At 36.1% G+C, this 22,553-nt stretch overlaps 1 long non-coding RNA gene across 1 annotated transcript; it reads left to right on the forward strand.

Moving 5' to 3' along the window:
• Positions 1 to 1,169: 1,169 nt before the first annotated feature.
• On the forward strand, positions 1,170 to 9,562 carry LOC136831169 (uncharacterized). Its single transcript, XR_010850791.1, has 4 exons — positions 1,170 to 1,375; positions 3,768 to 3,924; positions 7,457 to 9,151; positions 9,205 to 9,562. It is a non-coding gene; the product is annotated as an uncharacterized lncRNA (long non-coding RNA).
• The last annotated feature ends 12,991 nt before the right edge of the window (positions 9,563 to 22,553 follow it).

Consider the following 22,553-nt stretch of genomic DNA (forward strand, 5'->3'; position numbering starts at 1 on the left):
TGTAATTACATCATCTTATATTCCTCTGAATATATTTAGCAATTCCGTCTTGTCTCCTCATGACCTTTGGTCATTTATTCACTTGGTTGTTATGCTGTACAATTTCAACTGCCATGATATCTGATCTCAATCTTGAGATAAAAGATTTTATATGGGTGTTCTGTGATGTATGATCTCAACTGCTATGATATCTGATACCCATCTTGAGATAAAGATTCTATTCTTCATTTCCATACTCAAGTAGAAGTCACATTTGTGCAATATTACTAATGTCGTTCTGATGACCAAAACAAATTTTATAGCTCTATTGATCTTATCTAAAGTATGACATGAGAAGTTCAATTTAGTATGTTTACACTCCACATCCTTTTCAGCTTCTGTTCTGGGAAGCTAATGATTCACTCCCAAGCTGTAGCAAAGTTATCAACCTTAGGTTTGCATATTCATTTCTTAGATAATTTAGCTTCTCTATTTATGCTGTGTTTTGTAGTGTAACTCTTTTTAAGTTTGTCATGTACTGTCTGTCAGTAGTTGATCTGAAAAAAAAATAGTAAAAAATTAGAGAAATTTTTAGCATAACTAGGATGGTGAACTGATGTTTTGCACTGCAATATGGTGAATATCCACATCTCCAAAAGTAAATCCATTTCTTCCTTATTTGACAGCACAAACTTTTGCACTTGACTGCTGTTCTTTTTCAGATTAAGCCAGCCATTATAGCAGAGCCACTTTAGTTAAGCCAGTCCAGATTAAACTGGCCATATGCCAGCACGGTTTCTTGTTCTTTGGAGGCCCGTAATACTGGAGTTACTCCGGGAAGTTATACGCTGCATTTAACACTCTCTTCGAAGGGAAAGAGTTGTAAACGTTCGCTATTTTTAAGGCCAGTGGTACCAACATGAACTGAGGTACAGTTGTAATTGGCTAATTTTAGCTATATTTCCTTCCGACAGCAAATATTGGCAATACTGCTTGTCCGTACTCTTTTCGAATTATCGAAGTATTTTATCTTTATTTTATGCTTATTTAACCACAAACTAGGTTTTATCACCGTTATAAGAGTTTTAAAATCAACTATGTCTCGTCAAATATGACATATATGGCTGTAATAAATCAAAAATCAAGCCAGAAACAATTCAAAAATGTACTTAAAGTTAAAGGTGGACGCCATATTGGTATATCCTGTCATTGTTTGGTGATTTCTCTCACGGTTTCGAAGAGGGAATTTAGTTTACAGAGTGGAAATGAAGGTAAAAACCGAAAATATATATAGATTTGAAGTTGGTGGAATATACTGGCGGAATTTGGATGATTATGGAACGATAGTAGCAAGCAACAAAGGCGAATCCCCCTCTCACTTGGACCTCATACTAAAGTAAGATTGTATTCGCCATTTTTATTTTTTTGTTTTGAACATTGCTAGGTTATGGCATTATCCACCGTATAATTTTATATCACCTTATTTAGACTAATTAAATATTATTGCATTTGATTATTTACAAGTTCTTGTTTAGATTAGGTCAAGGTTACGGGCTTATGCTTAGGCTATGCCATGCACTGTGGCTAACTTCTAAAGAAGGGTAATTCCATACATTAGCTCCGTGCCTGTTTTTGCTTTTTCAACTGGTTTTTTCCACACTTTTAGGGGATCTGATACTGGCGGTGCATCTGTTTGTTGTCGGCCACGTGGAATGTCCTTTCGCCGTGTTTAGTACTGGCCTGGGCCGGGTACCCATACATTAACAAGTTATTGCACTTGCCGGATGGGATATGAACCGTTCGAAACAGACGTACCCGTGCTCTGTCTTGTGAAGATCGCGTATGGAAACCCCTTGTTGGATGGACTTCAGGGGTTAATTACAGGCTAATTACCCTCGAGCACCAAAAATTAAAGGTAAATTCATAATTAGCAATCAAAAAACTGTAGAAAAAGTCAAGTTATAGCGCCGTCGGCGCCGCGGAGCTACTATATAGTTCTGCCTAAAGAAGCATTATTTCTCTTTAAAATATTATTTGGTTCCCGAGTTTTCATGCTATGGCGTTAAGGTTCCTAAACATGATTGCAGGCAGACCCCAGGTTACATCATGGGTTCTGTTCTTAAGCCACGACATAAGCCAAAAAACGGCTTAACCTGAGACATTGTCAGGAATCATAAGAAAACCTTACTTTTTTAATGCTTTGGGTGTCTTGAAAACGATGTAACCAACATTTCAATTGAGCTTTTCATCAAAAAAAAAAAAAAAACTCCAAATCTCGACCATTCTACCGTTTCAGAGCCATATTAAAGTTCCAGTCTTCTGTCGGACTGGTGATGTAAACTTGGAACACTCGCTATGACCTGGGAAATAATTTTTGGTGAACATATTTGAAGAGTGACGTAACCTTGGAACAATATAGCCAAGCCCGATGTAACCTGGGGACTGCCTCAAATCTATGACAAATTTACTGCTACCGTTTATTCTATACCTTTCATTCCAGTGGGGCTGGTACTTAGCGCAGCACTCATGGGAGCAGTGCGGATATTGCATAATACTTTACGATCAAAGAAACAAAAGTCAGAAACATTCAAGGCAAAGACTTTAAAACGTAGTGAGATGATATGTTTTAAGTTGAGAATGTGATGACGCTTCAAAGTAAAACTGTAACCCTGAGAATGTAGGCAAAATCATCTCTCCATATTTCTTGAGGTAAATCTGATAATATCTAGAAAGGGTTTATAATTGGTTTGAAAGTGGAGGTTACACTTTTTGTTTACCCATAGGCAATACCTATGTTGGCAACACCCCTTTTGGTCAGGTAGGAACCTTTTCATCCACATTATGGTAAAACAGAGGACTCCTAGTACGCCCCCATAGTTTGGTAACTACCAGTTTATGTGCAAAATGGGTGCTGTGTTTAGTACAATCCCTTTGGGATGAACGTAAAAACATAAGCAAAAGACTGTAAAAATCATAAACACGGACAAAAGGCTCAAGCATTAACAAAAACATGAGCAGAAGGCGATAACATTACGGTTGCCGACTGGCAGGAACCAGTCTGTGGTGGTAGTCTTAAGTTTTACCTACACTACTGCACTTTAATAGAAAATTTATTTCCCGAGATATTGGTTGGGTGTCGTACAGAAATTAAAACTTGCTTGTATATGTGTGTCGTCTTATTTGAAACTTTGTTATGGTTAGACAGGTTAAGGTGCCCTATGTCAGGTTGGGTTGTGGGTGGCTTTCTTGGTCTCACACATAGATTGATGAAATCATTTTATGTTGTTGAATTTACTGTATTCCAATAATGTTAAGTGTCATTTAGTAATGAAAGGAGCCTTAAGGTAAAGACAAAAGAACTTCAGCTGGTCAAATCAGTTCTGAAAGTTTGTTTAAACATGCAGCATAAGTAATATTTAAGTTCTCTTTGTTAGATATGTATTTATCAGAACAGTCTTATTCTTATCAAACAAGGTTTCCTTGCCCAAATTTTGTGTCACTCTAACCCATTTGCTATAGCATATTGAATGTTAATCAAAATCATGTTAGGAACATCAGTTGGTTTGTAAAGATGTTGTATTATTTTAATTTATTTGTATGTTAACCTGATATTCTTTAAGTTATGTTTGTCATTGTGTATGGAATGCAAAGCAAGTTCATTTGCAACTCCTTTGTGTTTTGTTGCATTGCAAATGTCAGTACAGTTGGTTAATGTATTTAAGTTTTGCCATTTTTATATTATCTTCGGTGATATTAATCACAGTAAAAATTTGCTTTTCCATCTGCAGGTATGGGTCATTGGCACAACAAATTGAATCAAGCTAAACTCAGCGACTGTAAAAACTCCAAAATTTTCTACAAGCAAAGTATTGCTTAGTCATTACAGCTTTAACCATCGAGGTTTGTGGATGACTTCCAGATCTACCTTTAAACTTAGATTGAGAGGTATGTCTTGTTACTGTTATTATTTGGGATGAATCTTACCTACTGTTAAAGTTAGCTTATATCTCCGTGCCAAGGCGAGTCGACATTCAAACAAAAGATCGATTGACTTCCTGCATGACTGTCTAGTTCACCTGTTCTCCACTGGGTGTGTTGCAAATGTTTAAGCTCTTGTGAGAATTCTCCTTGCTGCCATTGTGTATAGGTGCTTGTTTGTGTTTCTTGGCTGTTTGCTGCTATCATGGTACTGTACATTTATTTTTCCTGGGATGACTCCACTGGAATCAAGGTTCTGTTGGAATGATTACTGTGTTAGCAGGATGTTGATTTTTTTAGGAGATACACTGTTTACACTGGCGGCAATGAGAGTATATGTGAGGAAGTAGGGATTTTTGAAGGACTTTTGCTTAAGTTCGTTAGTATGGGAAGAGAAGGAAACCAGATAGGTTGCAAAAGCAATTAGTTAGGTCAGGTTATCAGCCTGTCATTTCTTCCCCTTCTCCAGGTCCTTCATCTTTAGTTAGCCATACTCAGTCTAGGCTTTTCCTTTGCTGATGCTTTAGTTAGTACTGAGGCTTCCTCTTTAGCTCTGCCTTCCGCTCCCCTTTTGGCTCGGGAAAAGTGTATTGAGAATTTAGAACAGGACGTCAACCTTATTTTGGTCAGGGTAGGTTTATCTGAAATGGTTAGGCAACCGGCCCGGGTCCTCCCATGTGCGATCATGGTAAAGTGTCGGTGTCTAAGCCCATCTGTAGCCCAAGCCTAGGACTGCCCCACAACAGTTGGAAGAGTCCACTGCCAGGCACTGGGTCGGTTCTCGTGGCAATGTGGTTCTGTGCTCTCCATCACCTGCCTCTGTTTTTCTCGCTCGTTGTCTCATATAATGCATTAGCCGAAAGATCGTTTTGGAAAACGTTAATCTTCGCTACTTATGCAACTTCTGCCATCATCAGCACCTAGTATGAGGTTGTTAGCACCGATCGGACTAATTATATAGGTAGTGGTATAGACAGTTTTATTGAAAAAAATTATGTCTGTAGCGAGTTTTACTTATTTTGATGTTATGTGGACTCAGCTGAGTGTTTAACCATTCTCGTTGTCTTTTGCTCATTCTTAAACCCTTGTCTGCTAGCTTATTCCTCTTTCTCTGTTGAAATGCACTTGTTCGTTCTTTCAGTGTTTTTTCTCGGCTATTGGCAAATCTCTTGCTTCTGCCTCGATTAATGTTTCTTTTTCCAAATCTACTCTGGTTACAGTATCTTCTGTTGTTTCCAAGCTAGATATTATTCTAGCTACATAGCTTTCTAAGGATGTGTCGTATGGGAATGCTCTCAAGTCTGTTGACTCGCTTTCAGATGAGGCAAGAGGGTCGTTGTTTCTCCTCTTCCCCCGGCCTGCCAGCATTTCCCATTTTCTTTTTGGACTCAGCTGAGTTGCTTCAAATTGCATTTCCCTGTCTCCCTTTCTTTAAGTCATGGATGCAATGCAGGTATTCGGTTGCTGTCATCTCTTGTTGCCAGGTGTTGTTTCCTGTTGCCAAGTATCACCAGCTGTCTCCTCCTGTCCCCCTCTGGCGGAAGAAGAGTTTGAATCGGGGGTTCTCTTTCAGTTTAAGTGGCATTTGCTGGAGCGTTACGCTTCACAGTATTCTCATTTAGTTGAGAAAAGAGGTCATATAGAGAATAGGTCTTGCTTGTCTTCGAGTATTTCGGCACCCTTCAAGTATTTGGAGAAGAGAACCCAAGCTTTCTCCTTCAGTTAGAGCATTTCATAAGTTTTTCCCGTACTTGGGCACTCAAAGCTCCCTTCAGGTCTGCCAGGGCTTTACTTCTGGTTTTTTATGAGCACTACCTCTTGCGATACGGGCACTTAATTGGCACTTAAACAACCTTTGGTAGAAGATTCGGTTTTCTTTTCTCTTTCCTGTGAAGAGACGAACTCAAGTACAAGTGCTTTGGAAATGCTGAAACAGTCTCAGTTTAGATTGTTGAAGTTTTTTCTTTTACGTATTGTACTTTTGCTTAGTATATTGCCTCTTCTCTGCGTCAGCTTAGAGAGATTGAGGCTCCAGCTTAATGTGTTTGTGGTGCCAGCTTAGGGAGTTTGTGAAGCCAGCTTTAAGGGTTTTTGGTGCCAGTGGGAGTTTAGGGAGGAAGAGTTAGTTTTTAACTCATTTCTGATGCTCAGGCAAATGTTCTCATGCTTATACTAACTCGATTTGGAAGAAGTGAGAACACGTGTGCTCCTATCTGTATTAAAGGCCTATGCTACACAGGTTAAGGTGATAAGGGAGGATATATTGGTACAAGTCTTGTTTTATACCTTTCAGGGATAAGTTCAGCCATCAGGTTCTGGTAGACGGCCAATTGCAAGCCACCTGGCGTGCTTGGAGAGACTTGAGAGCAGAATCTTATGTGGTGGAGCCAGTGCCTTTGTCTTCTCCAGCACAAGTCTCTCATTCTTTAGTAAGAGGTTGTAAATTAGAGAGAATGAAATGGCCCAGGCGGTAACTCACTGGGATTTTACCTCTGAATTTTTCCTAGCTCCATAAGCAACTGGAGATTGGCAGCCATTGTTGGACACATTGTGACTGAATAACTTTACGTGTCTGTCCTAATGCTTTTTGGTTTCTCCAGTGTGGGTTTTTTGACTTAGCAAAAGAATGATCAGATGTTTTGGTGGACGTGCAGGAGACATTTTTTTCATACCAGTACACCCTCAGTCACGCAAGTTCCTTCAAGTCGTATTTACAGAGGAGGTGTTACTGATCAGGGTGCTTTATTTGGGCTTGTGTACAGCTTCTTTATAAGTATTCACGGGGAATTTGTTGCCGATAATCAGATGGTGTTGATTTTAGGTGCAAAGAAATCTTTTCTACCGAGTCAATGGTTCAAGTTGGCCAACTTTGCCGACAGTATCCCAAAGGCCAAGGATCTGTTGCTTCAGTAGACAAGTATCCAAATAATAAATATTATTATGAAAATTTATATTTTGGCATGCCTGTAAAAATAAAAAATCCATTAATTTTACACTGTGACAGTGAATTGGATAAGGTTAGGCAGAAGGTGCACTAAACAGAAGAGCACATTTCATTTAACCCATGAAAGGAAAGGTGACTTGAAAATATTAATGATCATGATGAGTTTTACAAATCCGTAGTTAATGAGAAGTGATGCCCCCCCTGTTTGTACGCAGAGTCTTCATCTCGTTTGTTAACCCTTTCAGTCACCAGGCCTTTGCAAGTCCAGATTTAAGCCAACAGGGAATTTCAAGTTAAGACAAATCCCCCAAGAAAATTTTTCCAAAACCTTCAGCATTTTCTTTTTATCCAATTAATGAGTTATAATTTATTAGACAAAGGAATGGTTTTATGATGCTAGAATTACCAAATGCATGGGTGCAGGAATTTACTGAACATTTCAGTAGAATTGAAAGTAATCAGTACCTTTGAAGTGTTGGAGTGTTAGTAACATATCATTTTGACATTCAAGCATATATAGTTGGCAGTGCCTTAAGTCTTAATTTTCCTTTACAGATGTTGGGTTTGGTTATACCCGAAGGCCCATCCAATGAAGTTTGAGTTTCCTAAGGGACAGAGAGAGGAAATCATGTTTAACCTGAAGGATTCTGCTGCAAAGTGTGAATCTCTAAAGAGAAAAAAATAAGGAATGGAAAGGAAATCATCATATTTTCAATTGTTTACTAAGTTTGGGCCTGTTGAGTGGTTCTCATATTTCTGTATGGCATGTCTGTAAGGTTGAATACACATTTTGTTGAAGAAAACTACCCTCATAGGAAAAGTAATACATTGTGATTAGGTTGATGGCTATACAACATGTTTCTGTCAGTTTGTTACTGTAAAAGGAAATGTGTGAGATATTAATTGTACAAACAGAAGAAATGGCAGTTGATTGCTTGAGTTACAGAAATGAAAATCATGAATAAGATATTTTGTAGATTCATGTGATTTATAATTAATTTTGTGCAGTTCTGTCTGAGCAGTTTGTAAAATAATCCTTGTCAATATTTCGTAAAAGGTAAAAATGCCAGGTAGACCATGTATCTCAGTTCAGGTTAAGTTGAAAATTAATTTTTTATGATTCATGAACTCACAGTTATTTCCCATTATAGTACATTAGTTATCAAAGGTAAACTAGAAAGAAAGCCTTTTTATGTGCAAGTCACCAAAAACTTTTGATGAATGTAGTATATTTAGTTATGTTGGTTATGAGGCATTATTTTATTCAGTTCATTTTTATTATGATATATTCAAAGTATCTTGTTTTATAAGTCCATATGAAGACAGATTTCCACTATTAAAGGCTTGCCGTTTGTCAAAAGTACTCTGATACCTGAATCATTAAAGATTTTACCTCTTGACATCATAATTTTCTGGAGTGCATAAAGGAAAACGTGACCACTTGCATTATATGTTCAGGCAGAACTCTCTCTGGCATTGTTTCCTATTTCTCACTTGCTCATTCTGTTAGCCATCAGGTCTCTTTGTGACCCCTTGTCTCTCTTACTAGAACCTTCTTCATACTACGTACTCGGTTTTTACCATAGCAGTCCAGTCAATATTTGGATCTTCAATATCCATTGCATACTGCACTTTGGAAGATGTGCTTTCTATCATATGTTAATTCTCTTTTCACTGTTTGATAAAAACTTTGCAAGATGTAGGTAATTTACACTGAAACCAATATCCTTGACACATTTGTTGAATTCATGCATCTCTATGTGCAACAGATATTAATAAAACTGAAACAAAGTGCTCATCCTCTGTTAATCACACAAATAACTGCAATGTAGACATGCATCTTTGAAGAAGGTGGTCTCCCAAAATAGAAATTGTAGCAAGTGGTTATTTGTCAGTGCAGTGCATAACTTGAGATTTGACGTTGTATTAATATTCATAGCAGCTTCTCTGCTAAAAGTATTCATATTATAGTATACTGAACTTAAATGAAAACATCCTTTGAATTGAATTCCACTTAATATTGGCAGAGGCATTATTTTCTCTAAGGTCATTGTGCATGTACAGGTTATGTGATGTACAAATCAGGGTTCATTTACTATTGTTACTTGTGCACTGCTAGTTACCTGTTAAGAGGTAGAATTCCATTTGGTACATTTAACAAAGAGTCTGTAGTTCCATATGGCCTGTCTTTGATGTAGAGTTTTTCATATAATTTTTATTAAAGAAGCTCCCTGGCATTCTATACCTCATGTTATTTTAAGCTTTTCACTGTTTTTATATCATTGTTAACAGGCTGAACACAGTTTCCTTTTATAGCTCTGTTTGTTAAATTGAGAAAGGAGGGCTCATGGAAGTCTTAATGCATAGTGCTTCATTTATTTTTTAGGTAAACTTCGTCCAGTTTTTATGCTTGTCATTTGTATTTCACCCATTCAAGAATTTTCACAGGCAAGTAGGTCAATGTTTAAGCCTCAAAAACATTTTCAATCAGGACTTGTTTTTATTGTCATTACCTTCTTTTTCGTGTAAGAAACTTGTCTCCATTTTACAAGATCTTGGAAATGCATTCTGCTTGTTAACAATCCTGGTAGGGTTGGATACTGTACTGCACTGTAGCAGTGGCCAAACTTAATGATTTGTCTGAAAAAATTTCAGGTTTTCAAGTAGGTGGATATGTTCTTGGGCATTATTACTATGTACTTAAGTTTATGTAAAGCACAGTGGAATTTTTCTTTTTGCTTTTTCACAAAAGTACAGTACATGTAGATATGGTAAAAAAAAAAAAACTTTTACTCTATACTGATACTTTATCACTGGTCTGTGTCAAAGGATTTGCTTTTTTTCTAATTCCAGCAAAAATCAAGCACATTTTGGTGGTGTGCTTCGTCCCACCATTGTATTTTTCAGTATTTTTCCTCATTCTTTTACTAAATTGATGTTCATAAACTGGTATATCAGTATTTCAGCTTTTAATGGAGGTATTGGTGTGTATCACCAGATGCAAATGAACACTTCATAGCTACTGATAACCAAAATTTTCCATGGTAAAAGCGCAATCATTAATATTGATTGGTTTGTCTCTAACTATTTTAAGAGTTTAGTTTCATAGTAAGTTCATTGTTAGATTTATTGGTAAAAGGGAAAGTTGAAATAGCAACTGTTCATTCTTGGTTATTGTCAATAGTGCTCTGCAACTCTAAAAACAGGAATATAAACTAGATTAATGAAGATTTGACAAGCAAGACCAATATTTTCAGGCATGAAGGCCTGAAATCATTTCAAGGCTTCTGTTAATGCCTGCCCAGTTTGCTGGAACTGTTTGGTGAGGAACAATGCCCAGTGATGACTAATAGCACCTGGACTATAAATGCCGTGTCTACCGTGTCTTGCCAGGAGGGAAGATACGGGTGCCAATTCTTGGATTACAACGCTTTTTATGGAGCTTGCGCTGGATATAATGGGTTTCATTGATTAGGTTATTGAACGGTTGGTCCACAATTGTAGTGTATTCGAAACGCCTAGAGTAGTTTCAGCACAGGTAAAGATTGAGTAGCGCCTAATCTTTTGCAGCCAAGAATTGCAAGTACTCTGTTATGAAATATGACATAACATAACATTTAAACTAAATAATCCGCACAGAAATGTACTTTGAAAGTATGTGTAAAAATGATCAGGTCATATATACAGTTTTAAGAATTTTATGATATAGTATAAGGCAATTTGGGGGTACAGTTTTCCAGAGTTTTGTTTTTCTATGTTGCCACAGTAGTGTTTTTTCTGTTTTTTTATGTGACCTTTGTGTCATTTTTTGTCCGGAGCTTTTTCTTTACATTGTGAGCATGAAGATATTTTTTCTCTGGCCCAGCAAATTGCCAGTACTGTATCAGGGAAATGAACCTCTTAGTAGGGTACAATCTTTATGGAAAATTGTGAATATTGTGCAAGTATCATTGGCAGTTTAATATTTATGTATAAGCTGTTTATATTATATAAAGTAGTACTCTATGTGTGTGTGTGTGTGTGTATGGATAATAAATTGATCAATGCATCCCATTATAGAAGAAATACAGAAGTAAAGTGGTATATAAAAGAGAATTAACAGAGAAAAATAAATGGGAAACATCAAATAAACCATGAAGTGAGATTGAGAGCGTTTGTTAGTAGGTGGACCCCAGTGATAAAGCATCAGTCTAGATAATAGGTGTGTAATCTTGAAGCCACTTCTCATAATTTTAACTGATATCACCACAGTGGCTCTTTTCATCAGAATTTGTACCTTTTAGTGGCTTAGTATATGATCATGTAGCTTAATATTTATAGGCCTTTTTCAGCTGTGTTCCATGGACTGTTTTTTGTGGTTTGAAGTTATTGTGCATTTGCTCATAACTCAGATTAAAAGTGTACGACTGACATTAATGTACTGTAATTGTTTCAGATATGAAGTTAATTTTCAGACCTTTGTCCTCTTGTCTGGATCTACCATTTGTAACCACCACACGATTGTTTGGTTAAGAGTAATTTTTGCATACAGTGATACTGATTTGAAATCCTGTAATATGACTGGTTTAAAATCCCTTTGCAATAACTAACTTTGGCCACTCTGGCAGTATAGTGCAATGATTTTTCTTATTCATTTAGATATTGTACTTGTCAGAACTGATCTAGAGTCTTGTACCAATTGTAATTTGATGGTTGTTTAAGAGAACTTTTTTTTGATGTTGAAATTTCACTTTACTTTGTAAAATTTCATTTGACACAAGTCTGGGCATGTCAGTGGCCTTTCGTTTTGTAGCTTCACAGAAATCTTGTCATCTGAATGCAGTTTTAGAAATTTATATTGATTAGCGCAGTGCATTAGGTATTGATGCAATGGAGATAATAGAAAACTTTTCATTTGTATTCACCGAGGTTTAGTGCTAATGAAATGTGAGATATTATAACAGTATATTAGGTGAAGATTTGATACATTAGTAAGGTGGCATTATTGCATTTGTAATGGGCATTCTAGAGCAATTATTTTTAATGATTGTGTAGGTAGGATTTTCATGCTTTTGTCAGGTAATTAGAGCTAAGTGAATGTTTTCTCTTATTAAAGGAAGATCACTTTGACTAGCAGACCGGCCCCAAATAGAACAGCAAAAATAAAAAGTAAGGAAAAGTGTAGCAATAGATCTGCCTCTTCGGTGGTGGAATGTTAACAAGATTTGGGAAAATAGAAAGAGTAAAATTCCAGACATAGTATCTGAATGACTGTACATGGTGCTATTACTTATTACTGGGGAAGGTAACGTTGGAATGGTATTTTGGCCATGAAAATCAAATTACTGTAGGTGAAAGTTGTTGCTGTTATTATTATTATTATTATTATTATTATTATTATTATTATTATTATTATTATTATTATTATTATTATTATTATTATTAGGTAGTTCAGCCAGAGCACTGAATCGGTACACGTAGGTATTCGGCACTTGAAGGATCCATAAATGATCTTATGAATTTTCTTGCTTGATTGAAATACTAGGAGTAGTTTTCTTGTCCTCGAGTAGAATCGTACATGGCTCGGCATGCTTCCAGGCTTGTGTCAAAATGAAATTCTTTATGTAGTCTTCAGCATTTTTTGTGATCTTGACTCTGAAGCTGAAGTTCTCTTCCAGGTGTAGTTAGTTAAAAACTGGAAAGATTAAGAATAAAGGCATAGTGCCACCACCCCAAGGGGCTGACCTTGTGGAATTGCGCTGGTGCTTGTTAAGGCTTCCCTTTTGCCCTGCTACCAGAGTCCATGCAGAAGTCATAAACAGTCCCAAGAGAAGTATGGTGTTGTGTTTCGTCTCTTAAATGGGATTTTTGTTATGGTATGTGACAACTGTTTGCTTACTAGAGATATTTTGTCCCTTGGACATTGTCCAGTTTGTTATTATTTACTGAAAATGTATCTCTAATCACCATAATAACACTGTAGAGGTAGTTATAGCTTAAGACTGTGCTGTTGAAATTTCAGTCTTATTGATCAAGTTTTTTACTTAGCTAAACTTAAATTCTCAAAGGCGTCTCAAATATCACAAATCCAAAGTTGACCTTGGACCGTAGAGAAGATCGTGAGTCACAGCTTTTACTTGACACATTGTCAGATTTTTTAAGGTCCACTTGGCTAACATGGAGCAAGGTTGTCTTTCAAATTATGACTGAAGATGTAACAAATGAATTTAGAATTTTTCCAACTTTCAGAATTCATAGACCATCTTTGGTACTATTGTTTGTAGTCCCTTGTAGAACTTTTGCCAATCAGATTGGCTTCTGCCTTACATTGTGACTGACGCATGGAGCAATGTACATGGAAAGCATTGTTTGAAACAAGGGCGTTAGTTGAGTAATTTGACCACTAAAGTGGAAGGCTTCCCTTTTATCAGATTTTTTAGAGGTAATTCAGTGTTGTTGTGTAATCTAATTCCCACAGTGAATATATAAACTAGATGCTAAGTCCAGTTCTTTTGAAAGTATAGTTTCAGAAAGCAAAGTAATCATCCACAGATCTTCCACATGTCTCTGGATAAAAATACTTGGATAAGCCGGTTACATTCTACTGTTAAGATCTATATATTGCCAAAATATGTATATTTCACGTATGACTTACATTGTCTGGCAAATATCACTTTTTTTATAACTAAATGAATTGTTTAACAGGGAATATTTCTCTATATTTTTGGTGGGACATACCTGTATTAATTTTATCTGAAGATGAACATTCAGTGCTTGCTCAATTTGGCATAAGAATATAGGAATGCTGTGTTGCTGTCTCTGAGTATGTAGTAATTGATTAGAAGTCTGTTTATATCATTACATCTGAAACACTGAAAAGCAAAAAGAATGTGAATGTAAGTCATTAATTCTGAGGACATTTTTAGTTTATGATAGTAGCATGTCCCCCCCAAAAGGAATTGGAAGAGTTTTAGGTACATTTTTTATATTTAGGCTCATAAAACTATCTAGAAAGGGAACCAGTATCACTCTATACATGTCTAAGGCTCATTTGCTCGTTATGTTTCTAAATGTGTAACTGAAGGAAGAAAAGTGTAACATGCAAATTGGTCGCATCATTTAACAAAGAACTGATGCACCAACCTTTCGTTTCCTTGAACTGTCTGTATGTGTATTGTTATTTCCTGCTAATCTTTGTCAAAAGGAAAAACATGGCCATACGAGTAGATTCATATGATTCCAGTGCCCGAGGTCTCGTTCACTGGTTTTAATGGTATAGGCATGTTTTCTCCAGCTCCAGAAAGTGACATTGAAATTGTTGTCATAATGGTATGTTGCTAAATTTACCATGAAAGCTTAATATGCTGTTGTCATTGTGTATTTAGCCATTATTGGAAAAGGGAAATGATTTTATATGCTGAAGAGTGTGTGTGGGGTCTTTTCAAAAGCTGAGTTGTGCATCCACCTTTGGTTTTATCCAAATCTTGTCTCAGATTTTTGTGTGGTGTGAGTTTTCAGAGTTCTGAGGTGCTATATTTTTCCTTGGTTTTGGTACTGTAATTTGAATGCTTTAATTAAGTTTTTATGGTTATCCAATGCAAATTAGTTTCTGTTAGTTGAGTACCATTTTCATGTTTGGATTTTAGGCCTGTATTGCATATTTTATGCAGGTTTTCATGCTCAATCTTCTAGGGTTTCAGATGTCTTCATGATGAAATGATGATGATTTTGGCATTTCACCAATTATGTGGTTGTGTTTAAAGGTTTCTGTCTCATATTGAAAGCTAGTTTTGATGATTGGGCATTTAAACTAAGAAATCATTGCTCAACAAGATGGTTTTGGCATTTCACTAATTGCATGATTGTGTTTAATGGTTTGTATCTCATAGTGAAAGCCAGTTTTGATTATTGGGCATTTAAGCTAAGAAATCGTTGCACAGTAAGGATGGTTTTGGCATTTCATAGTTGCATGGTTGTGTTTAAAGGTTTCTATCTCATGGTGAAAGCCAGTTTTGATTATTGGGCATTGAAACTAAGAAATCATTGCACAATAAGGATGGTTTTGTAGGTCACTGGAAGATTATAGTGATGTGGAAATATCATGTATAAAAAGAACTCAAGCCTAAGAACTTTCTTTTTTTACATTGATAGCCATTAGTTTTATTTTATCCCATGCAGTTTATGGTCCAGGAAAAGGCTTGGAAATATGCATTACTCATGAGTATGATCTGTTTTCACTAAAAAACCTTAAGGTATTTACTGTGGCGCTGCGATAGACCAGTAGCTCATCCTCACCACTTAGTCAGTTGAAGCCAGTCTTAAAATAAATTTAAGTCTTGTGGCTTATCTAATTTAAAGCTTGCATTTGTGATATGCACTTACTTATGCTGTGGTATTTATGAGGAGATATTTTGCTGTACCTTTCAAGTACTGCCAGAATTCTGACAATTTTCAATATGAATTGAAGGGTGTTGACTCAGTTTTATTTGTCACCAAGTTATTGCATAGTTTCGTCAACCTGCTGATTAAAGTTTCCTAGGTATACCCTGTTTTGGTTGATGTTGGTGACATAATGGGATTGCACAGGATGACTGAGACATCAAAGAAGTTTTGGCATCTTTTTCTGAGTACAGTATCAATTGGAAGTTTTGTGAGCTAATGCTAGACATGTTTCCCTTCTGAAAGGTTCTTTTTTTATTGTATTACCCAAAAGCATGACTTTAGGGAGAGTGCAGTGAAAAATATGCTTTCATGTTTTTCACATTGCATCTGGGCTGGAAGTTTTTGTTAAGGTTGAGAAATATTTCTGTTTGCTTTTGCTGATAGAAGCTTTCCCACCCTCCATAATTTGAGGTTTCAGAAACAGTTTTTCTTTTCCTTCTCTCCAGAAATACCAATTACAGAGATTACTTGGGGAATTATCATCTTCAGTCATCCTCCAACGAAAGTTGTAAATATTTCTTGCTATATTTTAATACATTCCAAAACCCACTAATTGTTTCAAGAGATTTAGTGTAACCTCTGTTACAAAGTCCTTTAGATACTTCTATTTGAGGTGATGTGTTGTCCTTTCCAAACTGATTCCATGTTGTATGAGATACAGATTGAATACCTAAGCATCTAAATTGGTTCTGTTTTTATATTCGTATTCAGGAAGAGTCATTTTGTACTTTACATCCCTAAATCCATTCTGGACTTCTGTCTCTTTGGTTTGAAAGATTCATTTTGTACTTGGCATCTGGATGATTTTGTATTCAATTTACTTCTTTCCGGTCTGAAGGAATTGTTTTTGCTTGAGTTACTGAATCAATCTCTCTCTCTCTCTCTCTCTCTCTCTCTCTCTCTCTCTCTCTCTCTCTCTCTCTCTCTCTCTCTCTCTCTCTCTCTCTCTCTCTTAAAGGATTTATTTGGCATATATAATCATAAATCCAGCCTAGTATTTATGTACCTTGGTATGAAAGATTTGTATTGCACTCTGGATTTTGTTTCTGTGCACTCTTTAAATCCATAATTCAATTTTATTCTGTCATTTAGAAACAACCTGAATGACCCTCCTGTCGTTAAATACAACTTAAAATTTGGATTTTGAAGATCCAAAGAATTCACCTTTTGCTTCATGCTGGCAGTGGCCAAAGTCTTCCTGTAAGAAGTTTCATGAATTCTTTTTCCTTGCACAGCTCCTCCAGATCTTAGGGGAAATAACCATTCTTGTGTTGGGTTTAAACTAGTTTCTTTGAAAGGTCTCCTTCCTTTCTCTAGTGATACTGAAAGCATTGAGTGAGAACGGTGTCTTTTCATCACTAACCCCTTTCTTCCATCATGCTTTTAGTTTCATCCTCCCCTTTGAGAGAATAGTACATAATGTATTTTGTCTATGTTGTGTTGGCTATTGCTGTCATTATCTGTTTACTTGTATGGTGGGTCACTTGCATGATTGTAAGTCGCATATCAGTGTATGCAGCTGTAGATATGGAATGAAAATTGCTATTTTGGCATCAGTCCTTGATCATTGCTTCCATAGTGTAGAACATTAGTTTCCTGTTTGCTTCTCACACCTTTTAAGCTATATTTGTTGAAGTGACTGCTTTATCATTGTCTTAATGAAGTTGAAATTACTTGTAATTAACAAGAAGTAACTTTCCATAGTGTGGAACATTAGTTTCCTGTTTGCTTCTCACACCTTTTAAGCTATATTTGTTGAAGACACTGCTTTATCATTATCTGTTAATGAAGTAAAGTGAAATTACTTATAATGCACTTAACAAGAAGTAACTTTTGTTCATGGGCCTTCATCTCCAGTTACTGTATTTGAATTCTGTATGTGTGCTGTTCCATTGTTAAGAAGTTGGTTAGTCATTTTTAATTAAGCTCTGAATTGTTTTGATCCGCTTCCTCTTGTTGGTCTGTGATATCCTAAAAGAAATTCTCATCAGCTTAACCAAAGGCATTGGGACGTTCTTGCCTCACCTCCAGACACAAAGTAAGGGGCCAGTGTCATTAACCCTCTCTCTCTCTCTCTCTCTCTCTCTCTCTCTCTCTCTCTCTCTCTCTCTCTCTCTCTCTCTCTCTCTCTCTCTCTCTCTCTCTCTCGTTTTTTGTGTTGGTTTTGGTTTGACAAATTTTACGTGTGATGTATTACCTTTTCACAAAAAGGGAAGCATTCATTGGACAAACATTCAATTTTGCCTGCTGGAAACCTTGATTCCACTGCACTGACATAAAATTGTGATCTATGCAATAGTGGCATTGCATTTTTCTTTTATGGTGCTACGTCCCTTGTTATTTCAGTGCAAGTAGACACACTCTCATCCAGTAGTACTTTTTGCTGCTTAATACTGTATTATTATGGCTCAGTGGTTTATCTCAAATTGACTCAGACCTCAATACTCTTAACAATTGTCCTTGTGGTTTTTCTTGTATTATAATTATGATTAAAATCCAGGTTACTCATATTTATCTGAGGACATTCATCTTTGCATATGGTACTGTACTTGGTATGTTGACATCCTTTATTATTAGTCATACTTGGTTAGTGGATGAGTTGATGATCAACTCATTGTATATGAAATGTTTATGAAAGACTGGTTACCATTTGAAGTTGATTATTGCAGTTATTAGGTTAAGCTGGTCTTTTGTCAGCAATGACTATCTTTGAGCAGCCTATGCATGCAAAACTTTTATTTTGTTTATCTATCAAGACTGGAAAGAAGGGTTTTTTTGGTAAAGTCACCAAATCTTTTGTTTATTGCTGTGAGTTTATAGCCATAGTTTCTATCCAAAGTTCCTGCCTTTGCAGATGTTTGATGATTTTGTTAATTCCCAGCTTTATAGAGCTTGTTTGTAGCCTGTAAGCTGTTACTGCTAGCTTGCAAAGAGGGATCTAAATGATAGGGGTGTAGTTAAAGATTTGAGGTCTGTATATCACTTAGCAAATCTTGCATGTCGTAGTTGCCACGGCCTTATCTTCGTTTTTATCTTTTTGTCATGGGTCAAGTGGTTTTTTGCTCACTCTGCAATAATAAGGGTTGACTGTGACACTCACTGCTGCATAATCAAGTGCAGGTTCTTTCATGTCTTGGGATTCATGTATTGCGGATATTTCAGTACGTCAACTTGAGTATTTTGCAGTGCAGTCTCTCCACGCCCTTGGTTTTTTAGGACTTCTAGTGTGCTTGTTGCGTGGGGCATTACTTGAACATGGAAGGTCCATATTTTTAATCTTGGGTGTTAGGTTAAAAGGTTTGCATTTACTCCAAAGCAGGTGTCAGGGTAAAGGTTTGCTTTTACTCCAAAGCAGGTGTCAGGGTAAAGGTTTGCTTTTACTCCAAAGCAGGTGTCAGGGTAAAGGTTTGCTTTTACTCCAAAGCAGGTGTCATAATGTGCACATTCTTTTGTGGAACCCTATTAGTTGGATGCTGTTTGGTGTGCATTAGGTATTATTGGTTTTGCTCATGTTTTTTCAACGGATTAACTGGGATATCTTGTTACAGATATCTGCATTTTGAGGCAGGGATGTTGCAATTCTCCTGCAATTTTCAGCATTACTGAGGCATACTACTGGTACACTGTCATCTTTGTACGAATGCCTGTCTCTTGTTGCAAAATTTAATATAGTTAGAATTTCAGAGAGTTGACTGAAAGAAAAAAAGGTGTCTGAGTTCATGGAAAATTTTTCTCTTGTGTTTTACACCAAATCATTCTTAGATTTTTTATCTAGTTGATATTTTGTAGATTTATTAGTGCGTGGTTTCATTCTTAGTTGGTTACATGCATAATAAGATTCAGATTTGTTGGAGGAACCGAGTCTCGAAGTTACAAGGGCCATATTTGCTTAGAATCTGTTGGTGTTTAGACATATGTGAGGACAGAATGTATGTTTTAATTACATTAAAAAACAGGCAACAATCATTTTGTTTCAAGCTATATATTAAGGACAACTGGAGACTGAAGATGGCCATTGGCTCAAAGGCTACAATTAAAAGGCACCATTTCAAATACAATTTACCTTTTGATTTACAGAAGATGCAGGAAATGACTTTATCATATATGGATGTTTGGTTAATGCAAAGGTCAGGTAGTTGCCCTCCAGGGGAGATGTTTGATTGCTGCTCTGTGGTACCCGAGATTATCTTAGTACCAGAGGCATTTCTTTCAGATTTTTACTTTAGTGGGCGTACTGCCTGTGCTAACTTGTCAATGTAGGGGAATGTGACAGCAGTCCAATCAGGCACCTTATTAGCTAGGGTGAAGCTAGGGGTGTCGGGGCAGTACCGTGCATTGATGTCATCCCCTTTTCCTAATTCTTTTGCTCATTCGAGAAGCATCGCATGAATGGTATGTCTTGGACTTGTATTTGGCTTTGCTGTTTTCTAGATAGCTTCTGTTATCCTGGTATAATAAACTGTATTTAAAGTAAGGACTCCTGTCCGTGGTGGTGACCTGGGGCATTAAACTAAAAAGTCTGAAAATTAATGAATTTGGATTCACATTTTTATGGTTTTCACGTAGCTTTTCAGTGTTTATAATGATGTGATAATATAAATAGACTCCAGTTAGTTGCTGCATATTTCACATGAATCAGTACGGCTTTACTACATAATTCTTAAAGTTGATTGAGCAAACCCAGTAGCTGTTCCTTTTTAGGTCAAATTAAGATCTATGTACTTGAAAAATAGAGATATATGTTTCTGTTGATCAAGAAATTTGATTATAGATACAGGGAAATGTTTGCTCAACAGTGTAGATTATATTTGTTGTATAGTAGTACTTTGGTGACTATCATCTCTGTAGTTGAATATATACTGCTTAACCGAATATTGTTGCTTTCAAAGGAGTGTGGAAGAGTTACAGTATTGCTACTGCTTTCTGAATATTCTAACTTCATAAACTGGAATTAGATTCTAGGCTATGTACTGCTTCGTGGAAATTAGGATACATAAAGACTCGACTGCCCTTCCAAAACGTCTCATGAAAGAAAAGTCTCTCAGCTTTATTGGAGTGTTATTCAAGTACTCGTTCTGGTGGACAATTCACTTTTCATGTACAATATTCTTACCAGTCATGTTTGGAAGCAGGAGTCAGTTGAATGCCAAAGTTAAGGGCTATGAAACTGCAGTACTGAAGATGGTCTTTGATCGCTGAACAAGTTAAAAATCCTAAAACCATTTTCTTACTCAAGGTAGTCATGGTTTGGTAGATGAACTCTCATGTTGGTTTAGTGGAACTTGAAAACTGAATATTAGTCAAGTTAGAGGCAAGACTTGGGAGTTTTCGAGTCTCTGTGACCAAGATTATGTTTGGTGATGTGGTACTTTGAATGCCTTAATGGATTTTAGCCATTTAATAAAGACTTTATCAGTAAGCAAAAAATTCAGCAGCAGAGATTAAAGTTATAATCCTCATTGTTATCATGCTGTTTCGAGATCAGATTGGTGAATGTTAACTAACTGGATGATATTCTAGTGACAGGATATTTTCTAGCAAGCAAAGAATTGCCAAGTACTATAATGATGCTTCCCATTTAGAGAGGAAGACCACACCATACTTCTCAGTGGGTTTATGACCAATACAGTATGTACGGTCTCTGGTATTCAGGACTCTAGTAAGGCTCTCGAGTACCAGCAAAACTGGTTCTATAAGGTCAGCCCCTTATTTGAGGGGGGACACTTAAACTTACTAAAAAAAAATTACTTGAAATTTTTTTTTCTATTTGTTCTTATGTATATTTCATGGAGAAATAAAAGTTCTGGTTCTTATTGATTTTTTTAATATACATCTAAACATTGCATTCTTACATGGTATTTTAATATATCTAAACATGGTATAATTACTTGTTCATACATCATAACACAAAGCATAAACATAGCCTATGCTGGGAAGTCTACGCACAGAAAAGTCGTCTCAAATATAACTAAACTGATGTTCAATGCTCAATATCAAAATATTATAAAACTAAGTTTGAGGAATGGAAAACATTCCAAGTTATGAGACATCACACCACCTCAAGGGTGAATAATACTAACCCACACTGAGGAGACAAAGGTCTCAAAACTGAGATTTATATAATCCATTCCTCAACCTAGTAGTTTGGTAGTTACAAAGATATAAAAAGTACACATTGCACATGTAAACATCAAAAGTTAAAAACTAGTAGTAGTGAGACCTTCCACTTATCTAACACTAATATAACTCAAAATATTAAAACTTAGTTATTTCAAGAAAATTTTCTTAATTGTACAATTCACTTAGATTTTTTGCAAAACTTACAGTATATTAAAAAATTTAATAAAATGTTTTACATTATGGTCAGACACACCTTTGTGAACTCGACTGATTTTCTCTTTGATTTTCTAAGAGTTTTGAAAAGAAATTTTTTCAAGAAAACTTCAAAGTGATCTTTTTCCGCTTTCCCTTTAGAATATCATTAGGCATGAAACACTACAATTTTGAGCACTTGGTCTCAGTCTTGATCTACCATTTGCCTTTGATTTCCAAAAGCTTGACTACAACAGTTTTGTAGCTTGAAACAATCTTTCTTCTTTAACCTATTTTGTCTTAAATATTTACAACTTAGGATCAACTGACCTACAGCTAAAAAAGGATTTTGGTGACAATTTTACAATACTTTTACAACTTTCAACAAAAGGTAGCTTAACAATATTCAATAAATTCACCAGAAATAATTTAGGTCAAGGGAATTCATACATACAATTTCAAATTAAATTTCCATGGGATGAGTGGCAATCTAGAATTGTTCATTTCTGTTACTGGTACAAGGCCTTGGCACCAACAACGTGTACATTAATTAATTTAGATAGTGCCCTTTCTTAACCCATTTTTCTTAACTGAAGTTTCCCATCAACTTCATGAAACTACACTAAAGAAAAAATATCTGTGGACCAAGATGTCTTTTGACTTGGCAGAAAAAGGTTTTTAGAGAAAGATTAGTGTGAAAATAATACTCTCAAGTATCATTCAGATGACAGTAATGAGAAATTAGCAGGCAAATGGAACCAAAATACAGCAAGCATCAAAATACAGCAAGCATAATGTTAAATTCCCTCCTGAAGTTGAAAAAAATTCTGGTGATTAAATTTTCAAGGGAAAATACTTTCAAGTACTTTGAAGATTTTGGGAAAACTATGTGGATGGGTTATACTGACAAACAAAAAAA

The sequence above is a fragment of the Macrobrachium rosenbergii genome, chromosome 48 (assembly GCF_040412425.1).
Source record: "Macrobrachium rosenbergii isolate ZJJX-2024 chromosome 48, ASM4041242v1, whole genome shotgun sequence".
Classification (NCBI taxonomy): domain Eukaryota; kingdom Metazoa; phylum Arthropoda; class Malacostraca; order Decapoda; family Palaemonidae; genus Macrobrachium; species Macrobrachium rosenbergii.